This window comes from Pan paniscus, chromosome 12 (assembly GCF_029289425.2).
Source record: "Pan paniscus chromosome 12, NHGRI_mPanPan1-v2.0_pri, whole genome shotgun sequence".
NCBI lineage: Eukaryota > Metazoa > Chordata > Mammalia > Primates > Hominidae > Pan > Pan paniscus.
In genome coordinates this window covers 94,688,125-94,700,317 of record NC_073261.2, presented here as the reverse complement: position 1 = coordinate 94,700,317, position 12,193 = coordinate 94,688,125, and the positions used below count along the sequence as shown (strand labels likewise).

General features: G+C 43.5%; 1 long non-coding RNA gene across 1 annotated transcript; it reads right to left on the bottom strand.

Moving 5' to 3' along the window:
- Positions 1-308: 308 nt before the first annotated feature.
- Positions 309-10,484, bottom strand: LOC130541236 (uncharacterized). Its single transcript, XR_008955278.1, has 5 exons — positions 10,462-10,484; positions 9,446-9,614; positions 706-830; positions 585-592; positions 309-403 (listed from the first exon to the last, which is right to left on the bottom strand). It is a non-coding gene; the product is annotated as an uncharacterized LOC130541236 (long non-coding RNA).
- Between the last annotated feature and the right edge of the window lie 1,709 nt (positions 10,485-12,193).

Genomic DNA, 12,193 nt, shown 5'->3' with positions numbered 1-12,193 from the left:
TCCCAAAATGCAGCAAATAGAAACCAACATGCAATAACATTTTGGCTCTTTATAATCATTTCCCCCAGAGCTGCTGGCTCAGTAGGGCCATGGCCTACCTCCCAAGATATTACAGGAAGCAGTTTTACCAAATACTTTACCAGTCTATACCATAGATCTGCCATCTCTGCAGCCCCGAATATCAGTTTACTCACTCTCCAGTATTCAACTATTAAGCCAATAACACATATTTTAGGGTTACAGCAGCAATCCCCTTTAAATTCCTTATATAGACTAGGCTATGCTCTAGTGAAAATTAAAACTCCCAAATTTCAGTATCTTAAAAGTGTATTTATTGTTCATGCCACAACCCAGTGAGGGGTAAGCAGCTCTCCTCTAAGTGATGGTTCAGTCTTCTTCCATGCTGGGCATCCCCCATTTTCAACAATGTGCCATCCAGTTGACAACAAGGGGAGAAAAAAATGAGAAGCACATTCATAACTGTCTCAACTGGAAATGTCATCTCATTTCTGCTCACATTCTATTGGCAAGAATTAGTCATACTGCCACACATTGACTCAAAGGCCCTGGAAAATGTACTTTACCTGTGGATCTAGGAAGAGGAAATGAATTTGGAAAGATTGATTCGGTCAGCCATACATAAAACCCCACTGTAACATAGTAAGTTGGGCACAAAATATTCAATAATATAAAATTTAGTATTACCTTGATCCAAGATTAAATAAATTAACACAGTGAGTCTATCCAGCAATCCAATTCCAGGGCTCCAGTGGCACAATCTGAATCTGTCTAGGTCCCCGTTGCAGTTTGGCACTCCAGGTGGTGGTTTTCTTCTCCAAGTTAAATATGATGGGGATTTTGAGAACAAGGTGGGGTGGAGGACAGAAGTCAATTTTGTTATATCCAAATTCATGTTATCATAGACTATACCGTCATGAACTTTTGCTATATTTTGAAAATGTGACCCACTTGATTCTAATGTAACATCACTTTCATTATTGAGAGTCATGACTGAGGAGATTACATTTTCAAAGGTACAGACCTATTTTGGTATATATTCCAGTTACTATCACTACATAACAAACCACCACAAAATTTCATAGCTTTAAAAATGTAGCATTTATTTTGCTCAGAAATCTAAAATTTGGAAAAAGCAATGCCCCATGAGCACAGTGTTCAGTTGGACCCACAGCATGTAAGAGCTTGTGGAGACTCATACGAAGTACAAGGTAAGTGTGTTACATCTATGACCGAGTAACAGGAGTGCTGAAACCCCCAAACTTTACATTCAAACCAAATCCTGCAATAAATGCAGAAAGAAGACAAAGACATTCTAAGAAACACAAACAATCAAGAAATCCTACCATTTCCTTTCTTATTCATATTACTTTCCTATATTAGCTAACCACTTATGCTGGAAACGAATAACATAGAAAGAAAGGGAAAGATAGGAAAGGCCATAATTTCTTTTCCTTTCTGTAACTTCCTTACTTATCAATAAATAACAAGTAGAAACTATGGGTAGAACGTGCACCTATTAAGAAATGAAATAAGGCCAGGTGCGGTGGTCATGCCTGTAATCCCAGTACTTAGGGAGGCCAAGGTGGGCGGATCACGAGGTCAGGAGTTCGAAACCAGCCTGACCAACATGGTGAAACTCCATCTCTACTAAAAATACAAAAATTAGCCAGGCACAGTGGTGCGCACCTGTTACCCCAGCTACTCAGGAGCCTGAGGCAGGAGAATCGCTTGAACCCAGGAGGCAAAGGTTGCAGTGAGCCGCAGCCTGGGTGACAGAGCAAGACTCTGTCTCAAAAAAAGAAGCAAGATGGCCGAATAGGAACAGCTCCAGTCTACAACTCCCAGCATGAGTGACGCAGAAGACGGGTGATTTCTGCATTTCCAACTGAGGGACCGGGTTCATCACACTGGGGCTTGTTGCACAGTGGGTGCAGGACAGTGGGTGCAGCCCACCAAGTATAAGCCGAAGCAGGGTGAGGCATCGCCTCACCCAGGAAGTGCAAAGGGTCAGAGAATTCCCTTTCCTAGCCAAGGGAAGCTGTGACAGATGGCACCTGGAAAATCGAATCATTCCCACCCTAATACTGCACTTTTCCAACAGTCTTAGGAAATCGCACACCAAGAGATTATATCCCATGCCTGGCTCAGAGGGTCCCAAGCCCACAGAGCCTCCCTCTTTGCTAGCACAGCAGTCTGAGATTGAACTACAAGGCGGCAGCCAGGCTGGGGGAGGGGCACCTGCCATTGCTGAGGCTTGAGTAGGTAAACAAAGCAGCTGGGAAGCTCGAGCTAGGTGGAGCCCACTGCAGCTCAAGGAGGCCTGCCTGCCTCTGTAGACTCCACCTCTCGGGGCAGGGCATAGCCAAACAAAAGGCAGCAGAAACCTCTGCAGACTTAAATATCCCTGTCTGACAGCTTTGAAGAGAGTAGTCATTCTCGCAGCACGGAGTTTGAGATCTGAGAATGGACAGACTGCCTCCTCAAGTGAGTCCCTGACCCCTGAGTAGCCTAACTGGGAGGCACCCCCCAGTAGGGGCAGACTGACACCTCACACAGCCAGGTGCCCCTCTGAGATGAAGCTTCTAGAGGAACGATCAGGCAGCAACATTTGCTGTTCAGCAATATTCACTGTTCTGCAGCCTCTGCTGCTGATACCCAGGCAAACAGGTCTGGAGTGGACCTCCAGCAAACTCCAACAGACCTGCAGCTGAGGGTCCTGACTGTTAGAAGGAAAACTAACAAACAGAAAGGACATCCACACCAAAACCCCATCTGTACGTCACCATTATCAAATACCAAAGCTAGATAAAACCAAAAAGATGAGGAAAAAACCGAGCAAAAAAGCTGAAAATTATAAAAATCAGAGCACCTCTCCCCCTCCAAAGGAACACAGCTCCTCGCCAGCAATGGAACAAAGCTGGACAGAGAATGGCTTTGACAAGTTGAGAGAAGAAGGCTTCAGATGATCAAACTTCTCCGAGCTAAAGGAGGAAGTATGAACCCAACGCAAAGAAGCTAACAACCTTGAAAAAAGATTAGATGAACGGCTAACTAGAATAACCAGTGTAGAGAAGTCCTTAAATGACCTGATGGAGCTGAAAACCATGGCACGAGAACTACGTGATGAATGCACAAGCTTCAGTAGCCAATTCGATCAAGTGGAAGAAAGGGTATCAGTGACTGAAGATCAAATGAATGAAATGAGCAAGAAGAGAAGTTTACAGAAAAAAGAGTAAAAAGAAATGAACAAAGCCTCCAAGAAATATGGGACTATGTGAAAAGACCAAATCTACGTCTGATTGGTGTACCTGAAAGTGACAGGGAGAATGGAACCAAGTTGGAAAACACTCTGCAGGATATTATCCAGGAGAACTTCCCCAACCTAGCAAGGCAGGCCAACATTCCAATTCAGAAAATACAGAGAACACCACAAAGATACTCCTTGAGAAGAGCAACTCCAAGACACATAATTGTCAGATTCACCAAAGTTGAAATGAAGGAAAAAATGTTAAGGGCAGCCAGAGAGAAAGGTCGGGTTACCCACAAAGGGAAGCCCATCAGACTAACAGCTGATCTCTCGGCAGAAACTCTACAAGCCAGAAGAGAGTGGGGGCCAATATTCAACATTCTTAAAGAAAAGAATTTTCAACCCAGAATTTCATATCCAGCCAAACTAAGCTTCATAAGTGAAGGAGAAATAAAATCCTTTACAGACAAACAAATGCTGACAGATTTTGTCACCACCAGGCCTGCCCTACAACAGCTCCTGAAGGAAGCACTAAACATGGAAAGGAACAGCCAGTACCACCCATTGCAAAAACATGCCAATTGTAAAGACCATCGATGCTAGGAAGAAACTGCATCAACTAACGAGCAAAATAACCAGCTAACATCATAATGACAGGATCAAATTCACATATAACAATATTAACCTTAAATGTAAATGGGCTAAATGCTCCAATCAAAAGACACAGACTGGCAAATTGGATAAAGAGTCAAGGCCCATTGGTGTGCTTTATTCAGGAGACCCATCTCATGTGCAGAGACACACATAGGCTCAAAATAAAGGGATGGAGGAAGATCTACCAAGAAAATGGAGAACAAAAAAAGGCAGAGGTTGCAATCCTAGTCTCTGATAAAACAGACTTTAAACCAACAAAGATCAAAAGAGACAAAGAAGGCCATTACATAATGGTAAAGGGATCAATTCAACAAGAAGAGCTAACTATCCTAAATATATATGTACCTGTACAGGAGCACCCAGATACATAAAGCAAGTCCTTGCAGACCTACAAAGAGACTTAGACTCCCACACAATAATAATGGGAGACTTTAAAACCTCACTGTCAACATCAGACAGATCAACGAGACAGAAAGTTAACAAGGATATCCAGGAATTGAACTCAGCTCTGCACCAGGCGGACCTAATAGACATCTACAGAACTCTCCATCCCAAATCGAAAGAATATACATTCTTCTCAGCACCACATCGCACTTATTCCAAAATTGACCATATAGTTGGAAGTAAAGCACTCCTCAGCAAATGTAAAAGAACAGAAATTATAACAAACTGTCTCTCAGGCCACAGTGCAATCAAACTAGAACTCAGGATTAAGAAACTCACTCAAAACCACTCAACTACATGGAAACTGAGCAACCTGCTCCTGAATGACTACTGGGTATATAACGAAATGAAGGCAGACATAAAGATGTTCTTTAAAACCAATGAGAACAAAGACACAACATACCAGAATCTCTGGGACACATTTAAAGCAGTGTGTAGAGGGAAATTTAGAGCACTAAATGCCCACAAGAGAAAGCAGGAAATATTTAAATTGACACCCTAACATCACAATTAAAAGAACTAGAGAAGCAAGAGCAAACACATTCAAAAGCTAGCAGAAGGTGAGAAATAACTAAGAGCAGAGCAGAACTGAAGGAGATAGAGACACAAAAATCCCTTCAAAAAATCAATGAATCCAGGAGCTGGTTTTTGGAAAAGATCAACAAAATTGATAGACCGCTAGCAAGACTAATAAAGAAGAAAAGAGAGAAGAACCAAATAGACGCAATAAGAAATGATAAAGGGGACATCACCACCGATCCCACAGAAATACAAACTACCATAAGAGAATACTATAAACACCTCTACATAAATAAACTAGAAAATCTAGAAGAAATGGATAAATTCTTGGACACATACACCCTCCCAAGACTAAACCAGGAAGAAGTTGAATCCCTGAATAGACCAATAACAGGCTCTGAAATTGAGGCAATAATTAATAGCTTACCAACCAAAAAAAGTCCAGGACCAGATGGATTCACAGCCGAATTCTACCAGAGGTAAAAGGAGGAGCTGCTACCATTCCTTCTGAAACTATTCCAATCAATAGAAAAAAGAGGGAATCCTCCCTAACTCATTTTATGAGGCCAGCATCAAAAAAGCCTGACAGAGACACAACAAAAAAAAAAGAGAATTTTAGATGAATATCCCTTATGAATATCGATGCAAAAATCATCAATAAAATACTGGCAAACCGAATCCAGCAGCACATCAAAAAGCTTATCCACCATGATCAAGTGGGCTTCATCCTTGGGATGCAAGGCTGGTTCAACATACTCAAATCAATAAACATAATCCAGCATATAAACAGAACCAAAGACAAAAACCACATGATTATCTCAATAAATGCAGAGAAGGCCTTCAACAAAATTCAACAGCCCTTCATGCTAAAAACTCTCAATAAATTCGGTATTGATGGGACATATCTCAAAATAATAAGAGCTATTTATGACAAACTCACAGCCAATATCATACTGAATGGGCAAAAACTGGAAGCATTCCCTTTGAAAACTGGCACAAGACAGGGATGCCCTCTCTCACCACTCCTATTCAACATAGAGTTGGAAGTTCTGCCCAGGGCAATCAGGCAAGAGAAAGAAATAAACGGTATTCAGTTAAGAAAAGAGGAAGTCAAATTGTCCCTGTTTGCAGATTACATGATTGTATATTTAGAAAACCCCATCGTCTCAACCCAAAATCTCCTTAAGCTGATAAGCAACTTCAGCAAAGTCTCAGGATACAAAATCAATGTGCAAAAATCACAAGCATTCTTATACACCAATAACAGACAAACAGAGAGCCAAATCATGAGTGAACTCCCATTCACAATTGCTTCCAAGAGAATAAAATACCTAGGAATCCAACTTACAAAGGATGTGAAGGACCTCTTCAAGGAGAATTACAAACCACTGCTCAACGAAACAAAAGAGGATACAAACAAATGGAAGAACATTCCATGCTCATGGATAGGAAGAATCAATATGGTGAAAATGGCCATACTGCCCAAGGTAATTTATAGATTCAATGCTATCCCTATCAAGCTACCAATGACTTTCTTCACAGAATTGGAAAAAACCACTTTAAAGTTCATATGGAACCAGAAAAGAGCCCGCATTACCAAGACAAGCCTAAGCAAAAGGAACAAAGCTGGAGGTATCACACTACCTGACTTCAAACTACACTACAAGGCTATAGTAACCAAAACAGCATGGTACTGGTAGCAAAACAGAGATATAGACCAATGGAGCAGAACAGAGCCCTCAGAAATAATACCACACATCTACAACCATCTGATCTTTGACAAACCTGACAAAAACAATAAATGGGGAAAGGATTCCCTATTTAATAAATGGTGCTGGGAAAACTGGCTAGCCATATGTAGAAAGCTGAAATTGGATCCCTTCCTTACACTTTATACAAAAATTAATTCAAGATGGACTAAAGACTTAAATGTCAGACCTAAAACCATAAAAACCCTAGAAGAAAACCTAGGGAATACCATTCAGGACATAGGCATGGGCAAGGACTTTGTGTCTAAAACACCAAAAGCAATGGCAACAGAAGCCAAAATTGACAAATGGGATATAATTAAACTAAAGAGCTTCTACACAGCAAAAGAAATTACTATTGGAGTGAACAGGCAACCTATGGAATGGAAGAAAATCTGACAAAGGGTTAATATTCAGAATCTACTAAGAACTCAAATTTACAAGAAAAAAACAACCCCATCAAAAAGTAGGCAAAGGATATGAACAGACACTTCTCAAAAGAAGACATTTATGCAGCCAAAAGACACATGAAAAAATGTTCACCATCACTGGCCATCAGAGGAATGCAAATCAAAACCACAATGAGATACCATCTCACACCAGTTAGAATGGCAATCATTAAAAAGTCAGGAAACAACAGGTGCTGGAGAGGATGTGGAGAAATAGGAACACTTTTATACTGTTGGTGGGACTGTAAACTAGTTCAACCATTGTGGAAGACAGTGTGGCGATTCCTCAAGGATCTAGAACTAGAAATACCATTTGACCCAGCAATCCCATTACTGGGTATATACCCAAAGGATTATAAATCATGCTGTTATAAAGACACATGCACACATATGTTCACTGCAGCACTATTCACAATAGCAAAGACTTGGAACCAACCCAAATGTCCATCAATGATAGACTGGATTAAGAAAATGTGGCACATATACAACATGGAATACTATGCAGCCATAAAAAAGGATGAGTTCATGTCCTTTGTAGGCACATGGATGAAGCTGGAAACCATCATTCTCAGCAAACTATCGCAAGGACAAAAAACCAAACACCGCATGTTCTCACTCATAGGTGGGAAATGAACAATGAGAACACTTGGACACAGGAATGGGAACATCACACACTGGGGCCTGTCATGGGGTAGGCGGAGCGGGGAGGGATAGCATTAGGAGATATACCTAGTGTAAATGACGAGTTAATGGGTGCACCACACCAACATGGCACATGTATACATAAGTAACGAACCTGCACGTTGTGCACATGTACCCTAGAACTTAAAGTATAATTTAAAAAAAAAAAAAAAAGAAAGAAAGAAAAGAAATGAAATAAGGCCGGGCACGGTGGCTCATGCCTGTAATCCCAGCTCTTTGGGAGGCCAAGGAGGGCAGATCACTTAAGGTCAGGAGTTTGAGACCAGCCTGGACAACACGGTGAAACTGCATCTCCATAAAAATACAAAAATTAGCCAGGTGTGGTTGCGTGCACCTGTAATCTTAGCTGCTCAGGAGGCTGAGGCTGGAGAATCACTTGAACCCAGGAGGTGGAGGCTACAGTGAGCCAAGGCGAGATTGTGCCACTGCACTCCAGCCTGGGCAACAGAGCCAGATTCCATCTCAAAAATAAAATTTAAAAAAAAGGAAATGAAATAAGACAATTGAGTTTGTTTTGTGCATCATTTCCACTGTTCTAGTAAGAATAAAATGTGTATCCATGTAGGAGCCACAAAAATAGGAACTATAGTTTTGGTGATTCCACATATTAGTTAAATGCTCTTATGTTTGCATGTAAAACAGGCATTATACAGTATCAAAATGAATAATAAAATACATGCTAATAATTTAAATTTTCAATTTTTCTTTACCTATAAAGATATTAAATAGCAAATTAAAACCATCATAAGAGGTCAACAAAAAGACTGAAAGAAAGTAAAAAGACAGTTATATTTTTGTCCTTTAGTGATACTTTTTCCTACTTTTTGAATAACAATTCTGCATTTTCATTTTGAACTGTGTCCCACAACTTCCATAGCTTGCCCTTACTGGTAATTGCCTATCTAACAACTGTCTCTCACTTTCTTCTTCCTAAGAGAACCTCATTTTTATTCACTTTCCTTTTCCAAGGGACCATCTGCTTCAGATGTGGTGATCTTTAGCCTCAGTTCCAGCCCCAGGCGATGTTTTCTCACTGGTGAAACCCAATTATCTGGTCCCTTCCCTACTGCTACCTAACCAGCATGACTTATCTCCCTTTCCCATTGCACTTTTATCCCAATAATATTTATCACCACTTTAGTCATTTGGTTCTTTTTTATCTCTTCCCATAGAATATAAGCTGTATGATTTTTACCTGTTTTGCCATCTGAGGTTTCCTAGCTCTAGTGACACATAATAGACATTCAATAAATATATGAAGAGTGAACAAATGAATTAATTCTTCTTGCCAATGCTTGGATTAGGACAAAAAGACATGAAGTGTGACATGGCTTCTGTGAAAGGTTTTAGTTACTGGTTTAAAAAAATGCAAGAAAAGTGACATTCACTCTGTTTCCACTGGATATTGTCATATCTCACTGAGGCCTGGATCTTCAGTAGCTTCTTACAACCACAAAGGGAGCAAACAGAAAAAAAGAGAGAGAGAGAGAGATCAAGTCAACATGCTGAAAATAGCAGAATGGAAGATTAAAACAAAACTGGCCCTTGATAACATCTTTGAGTCACTGAATTAACTGACCCCGGAGCCACTCTATCTTGGGACTTCTTGTTATGTGAGGTAATACATTTCTTTCCTGTTTCCAACTACCTTGAATACTTACAGTTGAAAATATTCTGATACAACTATCCCTCTCCCTGTTGCATTTGAAAAGATTCTTCAGGCCAGGCGCGGTGCCTCAGGCCTGTAATCCCAGCACTTTGGGAGGCAGAAGCAGGCGGATCACCGGAGGTGGAGACCAGCCTGGCCAATATGGCGAAACCCCGTCTCTACTAAAAATAGAAAAAAAAAAGTATCCAGGCATGGTGGTGGGCGCCTATAATCCCAGCTACTTGGGAGGCTGAGGCAGGAGAATTGGTTGAACCTGGGAGGCGGAGGTGGCAGTTAGCCAAGATGGCGCCACTGTACTCCAACCTGGGCGGCAGAGTGAGACTCCATCTCAATTAAAAAAAAAAAAAAAAAAAAAAGGCCAGATGCAGTGGCTCACACCTGTAATCCCAGCACTTTGGGAGACCGAGGCGGGTGGATCACCTGAGGTCAGGAGTTTGAGACCAGCCTGGCCAACATGGTGAAACCCTGTCTCTACTAAAAATACAAAAATTAGCTGGGCACAGTGGCGCATGCCTGTAGCCTCAGCTGAGGCGGGAGAATCGCTTGAACCTGGGAGGCAAAGGTTGCGGTAAGCCAAGATCATGCTGACAGCGTGCTGGCAGTCCTCACAGCCCTCGCTCGCTCTGGGCGCCTCCTCTGCCTGGGCTCCCACTTTGGCGGCATTTGAGGAGCCCTTCAGCCCACCGCTGCACTGTGGGAGCCCCTTTCTGTGCTGGCCAAGGCCGGAGCCGGTTCCCTCAGCTTGCAGGGAGGTGTGGAGGGAGAGGCGCGAGCGGGAAGTGGGGCTGCCTGCAGCGCCTGCGGGCCAGCTGGAGTTCCGGGTGGGCGTGGGCTTGGCGGGCCCCGCGCTCGGAGCAGCCTGCCGGCCCTGCCGGCCCTGCCGGCCTTAGCACCCGGGCCAGCGGCTGCGGAGGGTGTACTGGGTCCCCCAGCTGTGCCAGCCCACCGGCGCTGCGCTCGATTTCTCGCCAGGCCTTAGCTGCCTTCCCGCGGGGCAGGGCTCGGGACCTGCTCCATGGCGCCCCCTGCTCCACGGCGCCCCCTGCTCCACGGTGCCCAGTCCCATCGACCACCCAAGGGCTGAGGAGTGCGGGCGCACAGCGCCAGACTGGCAGGCAGCTCCACCTGCAGCCCCGGGCGGGATCCACTGGGTGAAGCCAGCTGGGCTCCTGAGTCTGGTGGGGACGTGGAGAACATTTATGTCTAGCTCAGGGATTGTAAATGCACCAATGGGCACTCTGTATCTAGCTCAAGGTTTGTAAACACACCAATCAGCACCCTGTGTCTAGCTCAGGGTTTGTGAATGCACCAACCCACACTCTGTATCTAGCTACTCTGGTGGGGCCTTGGAGAACCTTTGTGTTGACACTCTGTATCTAGCTAATCTAGTGGGGACGTGGAGAACCTTTCTGTCTAGCTCAGGGATTGTAAAGGCACCAATCAGCGCCCTGTCAAAACAGACCACTGGGCTCTACCAATCAGCAGGAGGTGGGTGGGGCCAGATAAGAGAATAAAAGCAGGCTGCCCCCGCCAGAAGTGGCAACCAGCTCGGGTCTGCTTCCACGTTGTGGAAGCTTTGTTCTTTCACTCTTTGCAATAAATCTTGCTACTGCTCACTCTTTGGGTCCACACTGCTTTTATGAGCTGTAACACTCACTGCGAAGGTCTGCAGCTTCACTCCTGAAGTCAGCGAGACCACGAGCCCACCGGGAGGAAGGAACAACTCCAGACGCACCGCCTTAAGAGCTGTAACACTCACTGCCAAGGTCTGCAGTTTCACTCCTGAGCCAGCGAGACCACGAACCCACGAGAAGGAAGAAACTCCGAACACACCTGAACATCAGAAGGAACAAACTCCAGACGCGCCACCTTAAGAGCTGTAACACTCACTGCGAGGTTCCGCAGCTTCATTCTTGAAGTCAGTGAGACCAAGAACCCATCAATTCTGGACACGATGCCTGGGAGACAGAGCACTGTCTCAAAAAAAAAAAAAAAAAAAAAGACAAACCAAGTCAGTTGTGGACTGCCACAACTGGTAGCTCCTTTAACCCTAATGGTAGCTCCTTTAACCCATCAAAGAACGAGGCTTCTTCTACCTGTCTTTGTTCAGCCACCCCTGGCTTGTTGTTCTTTGCAACATGCCCACAAGATTACTGCTGTATTTACAAACATCACATCCACAGTGCAATCAAGAGGGAGTAGGAAGAGTGAAGGGCAAACTTATATGTTAGTTGAGCCTATCCCTTGTTTTTAGGAAAATAACAGATTTCCTAGGTCTTGCACTCAGCAAACTTCTGTCTATATTTTTTCATTGCCAGACCTGGGACACATGGCCATCACTAGCTTCAAGGATGTCTACAGAGGTCAGCATTTTAAGCTACTATTGCCATCCCAGACACGGAATGGTTTCTCCCTCAGAGCCTCCAGAAGGAACCAAACTTGTTGGCACCTGGGTTTCAGACTTCTAGACTATGAAAAAGTAGATTTCTATTGTTTTAAGCCACTCATTTTGTAGTACTTGTCATGGCAGCCCTAGGATACAACCCAGAAGAAAAAGAGAGTGGGAGAAAGTACCAGGGCCATCTAGCTGGGGCTTGCTAGAGATGACAGCTAGGCCTTTGGGCAAGGTTGAATTATCTCGAAGGGAAAAATAGAAACTTTTTTTAAAGAAATGGGTTATTGATACACTGACCTTTGAGATCTTCCACACTGGCTTTCTTTTCTGTGTGAGCAAAGACTC